Source organism: Dipodomys merriami, unplaced genomic scaffold (genome assembly GCF_024711535.1).
Source record: "Dipodomys merriami isolate MVZ:Mamm:240054 unplaced genomic scaffold, mDipMer1.0.p SCAF_76, whole genome shotgun sequence".
In the NCBI taxonomy this organism is placed as follows: Eukaryota; Metazoa; Chordata; class Mammalia; order Rodentia; family Heteromyidae; genus Dipodomys; species Dipodomys merriami.
In genome coordinates this window covers 1265752-1276135 of record NW_027206357.1, presented here as the reverse complement: position 1 = coordinate 1276135, position 10384 = coordinate 1265752, and the positions used below count along the sequence as shown (strand labels likewise).

Here is a 10384-nt window from a genome sequence, read left to right as displayed (position 1 = left end):
TAGAGAGGCTTGAACTCAGGGCTTGGGTACTGTCCCTGATGATAATTTTTTGCTCAAGGCCAGTGGTACCACTTGAGCCATGGTGCCACTTCTGGTTGGAGATTGGAGATGAGACTCTCATGGGAGCTTCCTGCCTGGGCTAGGAAACAAGATTCTCTGGATCTCAGCCTCTCAAGCAGCCTGGATGACAGGAGTGAGCCACCAGCGCAGGGCTTATGGTGTCTCATTTTTTAGAATTTCCACCTAGTCCTCCTCTACAAACTACAACTTAGTCACTCCACTATCTAATTCAGGGACAGGGAGGCTCGGAATCTGGGTAGGGACATGGGCATTAAAGGGCCCCCTTCACATCACTACCCATCTCTAAGTTCCCATCCACCTCCTCTCGATGGCCTGGTCTTCTGTGGCAGATCAGACACACTAGGACTTCTGGGGCCTGTATCCCCTCGCCCCACCCAACCAGTACCTGAGGATTTCTGGGGCTGGCTTCTCCAAGTTTCGGTGGAAGATGTTTGGAGGGTTGCTGATAACCAGTTCCAGGGGTGCCCAGCGCAGAAGGAGGGTCCATCTCCCCTCTGTCAAAGAAGGAGACATGACTCATGGATGGATCTATTAAGAACTACAGGGTATAACAATCCACCTATCACCCATGTCCCTTGGAGTGCTGTTTTATGTTGACAGTCCTTGGGCTTGGCCTGGGGGCCCAGGCACTGTCCCTGAACTTCCTTTTCTTGAGGCAAGCACTCTCCTGGTGCCACTTCTGGCTTTTTCTGTGTATGCGGGACGTAGGAATCGATCCCACAGTTTCCTGTGCTCTAGACAAGCCAACTACTGCTAAGACAAAATCCTAATCCTGGATAGTGTTCTTATGTGACCTCTTGGGCCTGTCTCGGAACAATCTTGTATATCTGTACTGAGTTTCTCACCAGCAGCCGTGGCTGGAAATGAACATGCCCCAATATGTTGTCCTTTATCTACAGCATCTTTACTCTCTATGCTTCCTGTCAGATCCTCCTTGTTAAGAACGACCTCTTTCAAGTGCTGCCTTTAAGAAGCCCACTCTAGTTGCTCTGGTGGGGACAGGGGTGGGAGGATCTTCTCAGCTCCACACAATGCCAACCTTGTCATGCTCTTCCTTCCGGCTGGTGTAGATTGAGAGCGCACAAAGGGGAAAGCCTGGCTTTCACCACCCAATTTCTGAAGGCTCTGATGTACTACCCAGGGACAGGTGCTGTATCACACTCCATGACAGGGCACTCGAGGCCCACGCATTCTGTTGGGAAGAAATGAGGCCATTTCTTTGTGTGGGCTTGAACTGAGGATTTGGGAGCTGTCTCTCTGAGTTTTTCTGTTCAAGGCTGATGCTCCAGCACTTGAGCCACAGCTCCACTTCTAACATTTTGGTGGTTCCATGGAGAGTAGAGTCTCACTTGCTTTCCAGCTTATGGCTGGCTTCAATCTTTGCACCTCAGATCTCTGCCTACTGAGGAGCCAGTATGTCAGGCGTGAGCCTGAGCAAGATATGACAAGCACCAGGTCCTTTCTTTTGAGCTTCTGTTTATTTCGTGTCAACTAGCAAGCCCTAATTAAAATTGTTATTTACAGGAGATCAAGTTCCTCTCCTAGGTCAGTTAATCCAAAGAGATAAAATGTCTTTGGAAAAGGCTTGTCTGAGTTGGCTTGTCTGTGTTTGTGAGAGTATGAGTTTCAGGGATACCTACCCCCATCTCTCCGGTGCTTCATTCTCCCAATGGTAAGTACATCCATGATCTCCACACTAAGGAAGGCGGGTAGGGGAGGGTTCATAAGGTCAAATCAAGTGGGATGATCTGAATTCTATCCTGCAACTGAAGCTGGGAGAGATAATAGAGAGGAGAGGTTTAGAGGAACATCAAGGGAAGCCCCTTACATTTGGCTACAAGTACCAGAGAAAAGAATGAATCCATCCTTTTTGGTAGTAAGATAACAGGTGCCCAATATTCATTTATTTTATTTTTTTTGTGAGTCCCAGGGCTTGGATTCAGGGCCTCGGTGTCATCACTGAGCTTCTTTTACTCAAGGTTGAGTCTCTACAAATTGAGCCACAACACCATATATATCTTTTTTGTGGGGGTGGGAGGTGGTTTATGGGATATAAGAATCTCCCTGCCTGGGCAGTCTCTGAGTCAAGACCTCAGCCTCCCGAATAGCGAGGATGACAGGCTAGAGCCACCAGCACCTGGCCGCCACCATCCATTTATAATTCCCTAGGGCCAGTGCTGGGCCTCCCGCCCTGCATCCCTGATGTTTTGAGTTGGAAGCAGACATGAGTGGGTTTGATACTTCAACAGCCTACCTACCTTTGAGCATCGTTCCGGGTCAGTCTGATGGCGGCTTCCTCTTTATCCACAGGAATGACTTGGCTCTGTCACCAGAAGAAATATCCCCCAGGAGGTATCAGGTCTGAGGTCTTTCCTCTGCACACCACATCCCCTCCCTGAAACGATACACCCCAACAAGGCAAAGTAGACATAGAGTGAATTCATTTTCTTATAATCAGAGTCTGGCCAGATAGGTGGCAGTGAGGATCAGAGGCCCCTGATTCGGTTGTGCAGTTGGATAACATGATGCCTCCTCATCCACTTTCCTTTAACTGTCTTAGAAGAGGGTAGTGAGGAAGGACTCACCAGATGAACTGACAATGAATAACTATCACGGTCTAGCCCAGGCACAGAGGGGCTTACCTGCAGGAGTGAGTTCAACAGCCTGAGCAAGAAAGCTCCAGACCCACAGCCTACCTCCAGAATGAGAGGGCTATCTTGGGTCTGAGCCACACATGATGATGCTAGGACACCTCCTCCAGCACCCATTCAACAAGTTCCTGTGTATGAGACAGAGAAAGAGTTCCTATGAGAGAGAGAGAGAGAGAGAGAGAGAGAGAGAGAGAGAGAGAGAGAGAGAGAGAGAGAGAGAGAGTTAGAATTACACTTAAGCCCTATAATGGTAACTACAAAGGAGGCTGAGATATGAGGATCATGGTTCATAGCCAGCCCAGGCAGGAAGGTCTGTGAGACTCTTATCTCCAAAAATCACCAGAAAACCGGAAGTGGTGCTGTGGCTCAAGTTGTAGAGTGCTAGCCTTGATCTGAGGAGCTCGGGAACAGCGTTCAGGCCCAGAGTTCAAGTCCCATGACTGAGAAGAAGTGGACTTCCCACCACAAGAAGTGGACTGAATAGCACCCATTGTCCTAGGGAGCATGGCAGTGAAGTCAGGTCAGGCTTTCTTTCAGCTGGGGGTCATGAGTAGGTCCCCCCGCTTCTCCATGCCTCATTTTCCTCAGCTGCAACATTGAACAGTGAAGGATCCCCTTCCTCACGTGGATAGGGTAAGGATGAAAGAAAGCCATACCTGTGGCATGATAAATAACAGGCCCCATTTGAGCTCTTTCCAGGAATCTTCCTGTCATATGCTCACAGAATTGCCAAGAATCTTATCTGATGACCACTCCCTCTATGCCTGTCCCTGCCCCAGAGATCCCACTGTATTGACCCCTTGTTTTCTCACAACTGTCCTGTGAGGATACTGAGGTCCGAAGGTTCCATGCCCAACCCAGAACTTCAACTCTGGTCAAGAATCAGCTGCTATCTCTGTCCCCCTAGGGAGCCACCCCCTGCAGGCCTCACCCCCAGGATCTCCTAAGCTCCCTCTGCCACCAACCAGGCCCAAGGGAGTAGACAGTTCCAGGGCACAAAGATCCATTGGTATTATAATTTAACAGTGCTGAGTCCCCTTCAAGCACCTCACCCTTCCAGGCCCCCAGACCTCAGTCACAAAGCCCATTCACCCCCCAAAGATTGCAGTTAGAAGTTACCAAAGGGTCCAGTGCTCCTTGTTACAACCAACTTCTACACACACACACAGACACACACACACAGACACACACACACACACACACACACACACACACACACACACACACACACACACAAAGCTGGCACAGGTGGTTCCTGTCTGTCATCCTCAATACTCAGGAGGCTGAAGTCTGAGGATCACTGTTCAAAGCCAGCCTGCACAGGAAAGTCTCTGAGGCTGTCATCTACAGTGAACCACGAAATAGCCAGAGGTGGAACTGTGGCTCAAGTGTCAGAGCACTAGCTGTGAGCACAAAAGCTCAGAAACAGCACCTAGGCCCTGAGTTCAAGGCCCAGTTCTTCTACCTCCAAACAGACACAGACACAGACACAGACACACACAGACACAGACACAGACACAGACACACAGACACACAGACACACAGACACACACACACACACACACACACACACACACACACACACACACATGAAAAGCCCAAGGCTTCAGCAGTCCCTGAGAACAGAACCGTAAACTCCCTCCATTAGGTCGAGCCTCTCACATATCTGGAAGGTCTCATAGACCAGCATGGCATATCCTACCATACGCAGTGGTATGCAGAAAACTTACTCACCTCTTTTTTTGTGGTTGGTCATGGGGTTTGAACTCTGGGCCACGGTGTTGTCCCTCAGCTCTTCAGATGAAGGTGAGCACTCTCCCATTTGAACCACAGCACCACGTCCTGTTCTGTGGTTGATCCATTGGACATCAAGTCTCACAGACTTTTCTACCCATGTTCGCTTGGAATCACGTTCTTCGCATCTCACCCTTCTGAGTATCTAGGATGATAGTTGTGAGGCACCAGTGGCTTCCGTCTTCAGCCACCTTCATATACCCAGAGGAAACCCATCTCCTCAGGCCACAAACTTCTTGCAAACCTTCATTTGAGACTTTGACACCCAGCACTCAAATCCATCCTTCAATGGAGGGAATAAAAACACAACAATCTCACCCCTGCACACATTTGCTCACTCCCTGCCTGCCACAGTCCATGTCCTCTTGAAGCTGTGGCTTCAAACTGGAGCAAACTTGGGGAGTTCTTAGAAATGTCTGTACAGTGAGTCTAGAACCTGGTCTCTCACCACAGCACACACTCCACTCTCCCCCACACCTCCACCATCCTTTGCAGGCAAAGATGTCTTACTTTCTTTTTTCTGTTATGGTGCTTGAATCTGAGCCTGGGTGCTATCCATGATCTCTTAAGCTAAGGTGAGCACTCAACTAATTGAGCCACAGAACCCCTTCCAGTTTTCTGGTGGTTTGTTGGAAAAAAATGTCTCAGGGTCTTTCCTGAGCATGCTGTCCTTGACCTGTGATCTTCAGATCTCATCTCCTGAGTACCTATGATGACAGCCATGAGCTACTGGCAACAGGCCAAACATATTTTTCCATGCCTGTCATCCAATACCCTAAGGAGACTGAGATCTGAGGACTGCACTTGGATGCCACCTTTGGCAGCAAAGTCCATGAGAACTCTTTATCTCCAATTAAACATCCAAAAGAGTTGCAAGTGGAGCTGCGGCTCAAATGATAGAGTGATAGCTTTGAGCATAAGAGACAAGAGATAGGACCCAGTCACTAGGTTCAAGCTTTTTCTAGTAAAGACCCACCCAAGAAAGGGAAGCAGGTGGGTATATGGGAGTTGAAAGCTCACACATAATACTCAAGGCTCCCAGAACAGATCCCATCCGGCTCTGATTCTCTAGATTCTATGTCCTATGTCATGGCACTATTAGATGTGACTGACCATGCGCCAAGTTAGGACATTCAAGTACAATTTCATACTGAGGATCCCCTGACCTTATGAAAGACTCAGGATATCTCACTGTCCTGCCTCAACACTGGGCAGTGAGGTGAGTTCTAGTTATCCAACCACAGGATGTGGGAACAAAAGCATTTCTTGGCCAAGAGATGCAGACTGGAAGGCTCTAGGTCCGTCTCTCTCGGGAAGGGGAAAAGGCTTGATCCATCACAGGCATGTTCCTAGGTTGTGAGTATCCTCAAAGAAACAACCCTGCTCAGAGCCCAGTGCCCCTTGTTTTCCCACCAGCCTCCCCAAGCCTGCCCCACCACCAGACTGCCCTCTCTGAATCCCAGATCTGCCATTTAGACTAAAGGCTGAGCCAGCAAAGAGACCCACCCCTGCCTCTGAGAATGGCAGTCACAGGTTCCTAGAGTCCCCTAGAGGAAGTCTCCGGGTAACACAGGTCCTGACTCCCACCCTCATTCCCTGGCTGTCCTATGCCAGTGGCACACTTACCTCTGTCTCTGGTCTTGAACACTGGAGGTGTGATCTTCAGATTGAGCCCTGGAAATCCCAGTCCCCAAAGTTGTACTGCAGAGGCATCCTGCGGTGGACGACAGCCAGGTGCTCAATGGTGAACCCAAGACCCCAAGACTTTTAATAACCCTATGGTTGGTCAAAGGCTCTATCACTGATGGTCTAGATTGTCGTGCGAGATCATGGCTCCAATGTCCTGACACACCTGACCTGGGATCATCCTCCCATTTCATCTTCCTTCTTATCCCTTGCCCCCCACCTTGACACTGCGTCACCCCAACACCTACCTAGCTGTTGGAGCTTTTCTTCTTATCTGACCAGAAAATAAATTTGGTGGGGCCAGGAGAGATTAAAACCTCGTGACCCACCCTGAGCCCTAGGGTCTACATCCTTCTGCAGTCAGCGACCACACAACACCTGGATTTCATGAAGTTGCTGATAGGTCAGCGGCTTGGTCCTACATACTGTCTTTAGACTCTGAAACTTTGCCCACAGAGATTGTGAATGGTTGGCTCACTTGATCCAGGGCCTCCAAACCAAGGCATGCCTGTTCCCCCTTCTTCCGTTCCACTTTTTCTCACTCCATCCTTCCCTCCTGTCACTCTCTTTTCCTTTCTTCTCTCACTCATGGGCCTTGACCTCGGACCCTGGATGCTGTCGCTGAGCTTTTTTACTCAAGGCCAACAGACTACAACTTGAGCCACACATCCACTTCTGGTGTTTTCTTTTTGGTAGTTAGTTGGAAATAAGAGTCTTACAGGATTTCCTGCCCCGGCCTTAAGCCTCAATCCTCCCATCTCAGCCTCCTAAGTAGCTAGGTAACAGGTGTGAAGCACCAGCATCCAGATCAATCTAAGGTTTCTTCATGTGCTATGGAACCAGCAGTGGATCGTTTCATCTATGACTCCCGGAGCCTGTTGCACACTATAACTGTTTTTTTTGGATAAGTATATGAGCATCTGCCTATGACAACACTATAGAAAAGTCCCATTCTATGCAGGTAAAGATCCTGGGGGAGAGGGCAAAGCCTAATGAAGCTCTCCCACAATTCTCCCTCCTCCCTCTTCCCATCCTCCTGGTGCCACCACACTTAACTCTTTTGGCTCCTAGGATGTGAGCCATGATGTACTAGCTGGATTCTTGGGCCTGTGGAATGCCTATCTTCTCAAAGATCTCTGTCCAGCAGCTGACCAGCTCTGTGGCACGCAATTCCCCACTCAGGTGTGAATGAGGTTGCCAGTGAACTGAGGCCTGGCTCAAGGGGCCTCCTCTCCTCCCCCCTGGGGCCAGGAAGGATGGTCTACCACATCCTGTCCCCAAGTTTCATGTTGCAGAGAAAGGATCCTCGAGGTATCCCGGGTTTCTGAATCTCCCAGAGTCCCATGAAGGTGCTGGGAATCATCTTTGCTCACAGCTGAAGCTTGAACTCAGGGTCCCTGAGATTTGTTGCATTTTTAAACAATTTACCATTTGAGTCGTGCCTCACTTCTGGCATTTTGCTGATTAATCAGTGATAAAATTCTCAGGGACTTTATTTTGTGGGCTGCCTTCAAATAGGAATACTCAAATCACAGCCTCCCAAGGAGCTAAGATGAGATACATGAGCCAACTGCTCCCAACTTCTATTTACTACTTGTATATGAGCTTTCACAGACTAAATTGTTTTACACTTTTATTGAGCTCAACTATATCGTTTTCCTTTCCTATAATTTTAATGCCAAATTTAAGAATGCTTCATCTCCAAAATGGTCAAGATGTCTTGACAATTGGAGTCATTGGACTAGAAGGCTGCTGGTATCTAAGATAGTACTAAAATGTTAGACTTGATCCTATCTATATGACTGCTTAATACTATTGCTTTTTCAGTCAGTATTCTTTTTATTATTGGTGTTGGTGGTTGTGCTGGTTGTGGGCCTTGAACTCTGGGCCTGGATGCTGTCCCTCAGCTCTTCAGCACAAGGCTAGAATTCTACCACTTGAGCCATAGCACCACTTCTGGTAAGCAAATTTCTTTGCTTTAATTCACATCACTTTTTTGTTTTATATGCCACGTTTTAATCCAGCTTGAACTTAACATTTGAATAAATTGTTATGTTTAAGTCAATGTTCACTTTTTAATTCTCCCAAATACTGTCTAACCTATCACCACTTATTAAAGCGAATATCATTCCTCAAATGTTTGGATTTACCCCTTACTAAATATTCTTTGATAACATTTACGTGGATATAATCTGGTGCCCTACAGACCCATTGAGCTGTATAATCTTTCCTCCACAAATATAACAATTTTACACTAAGAGTTTTACTATTGGACAGAGAAATATATTCCAGCTTATTTTGCTTTGTCAATGACTAAAATAGTGCTACACAGATGCTTTTACAAATTGTCATAAACATAAATAAAACTGTGAAACTGAGCTCTGTTTTCTCATGCTTGTAATCATAGCTGCATAGGAGGCTGAGATCTGAGGACTGCGGTTCAAAGCCACCTGGAATGGAAATGTCCATAAGACACTTATGTCCAATTAACCACCAGAAAACCAGAAGTGGCACAGTTACTAAATGAGTGGAGCATTCACTTTGAACTGAAGAGCAGAGGGACAGTGACCAGGACCAGATTTCAAGCCCCATGAATGATCAAAAAAAAAAAAAAAGGGAGGAGACAATTTATATTATTGCTCAATTGTATCCTCCAATACACAAAAATTATGTCTCCATTTATTTAGATTTTTCTTTTATATTCAGCATTGTATAATTTTCAATAAAGATGGATGAACAGCACTTTAATACATTTTGTCAATATTTGAAGACAGCACAAAGAAATTCACAGAAAACAGTTGAAAAATGAAAGGCAATGGGAATGGAGAAAGAAAGAAACCAGAAACAGGTTAATCAGACCCTTCATTAATATGTGAAAGTGTAAAATATTTCAATAAGTTTTCTCTGTACAATTAATATACACCAATTAATAAATATCTTCCAAAGACTTTTGTACTCAAGTATGGCATAAAGGATAAATACAGATTCTGTGGTGAAATGAAAGAAAGAGATGAGAAAATCCATAATTATAGTGATTGTGTAAATAAACTAAGAAATTCGATCAACATTCTGAGGACTCAGTTCATTGGACTAGAAGGCTGCTGGAATCTAGGATTATACTAAAATGTTAGAATTCAGCCTATCTTTAAGACTGCTTACTACTACTGAATTTCGGTCAGTACTCTTTTTGTTGTTGGTCGTGGTGTTTGTGGGGGTTATGGGCCTTGAATTCTGGGCCTGGGTGCTGTCACTCAGCTCTTCAACTCAAGGCTAGAATTCTACCACTTGAACCATAGTGCCACTTCTGGTTTTCTGGTGGTTTATTGGAGATAAGAGTCTCATGGACTTTTCCTGTACAAGCTGGCTTTGAAACACGATAATCAGATCTCAGCCTGCTGAGTAGCTAGGATTACAGGGGTGAGCCACAGGCAACTGGCTCCTCTGTACAACATCAACCATAATATAAAATGTAGTAAAATCAATAAAGGACGTGTTTAACAAATGAAGTAAAATGATAACTTACAGACAAATGAATATAATAATATGCATACATGTCTATATACATGTATATACACATCTGTATATTCTTATATATATATAGGTATTAGTATATATACACATATAAGTATGAATATACACATATATTCATATAGTGTGTATATATATAAATTTATTTAAAGAGACTTGAATCAGAAATATATTAATAGTATATGAATGCCAATGAAAAACTTTAACCATCCTAAATAAGTTATAAAAAATCCAAATACATATCTCTATAGTAATATAATAACAACCAAGGAACATATGGAAAGATCATAACATACCTAGACATTGCATACATATAGAGATTAGTGGAAATAGAAACAATAAGATACCCCTGTACAATCATTATGTAGAAATTAGAATCCTTATACATTGGTATTTGACATTTAAAATTATATAGTCAGTTTTTTGAACATACTGACAATCTTTAAGATATTATATATAGAATTGCGTCTATGATCCAGCATTTTGAATCATAATGTTATATACAAAATAGATTGCAACATATGTCCAATGAGACACATGTACAAGAATATACATAGCAAAACCTTTTATAATAACATATCATAAAGTATTTAAATGTCCATTCAGGATGTTATTCCATTATACACATGCTCTATCCATGAGAA

General features: G+C 45.1%; 1 pseudogene; it reads right to left on the bottom strand.

Annotated features, from left to right (window-relative positions):
* Positions 1-331: 331 nt before the first annotated feature.
* The window catches only part of LOC138818438 (MTRF1L release factor glutamine methyltransferase-like), a 411837-nt pseudogene continuing 401784 nt past the window's right edge, over positions 332-10384 (bottom strand).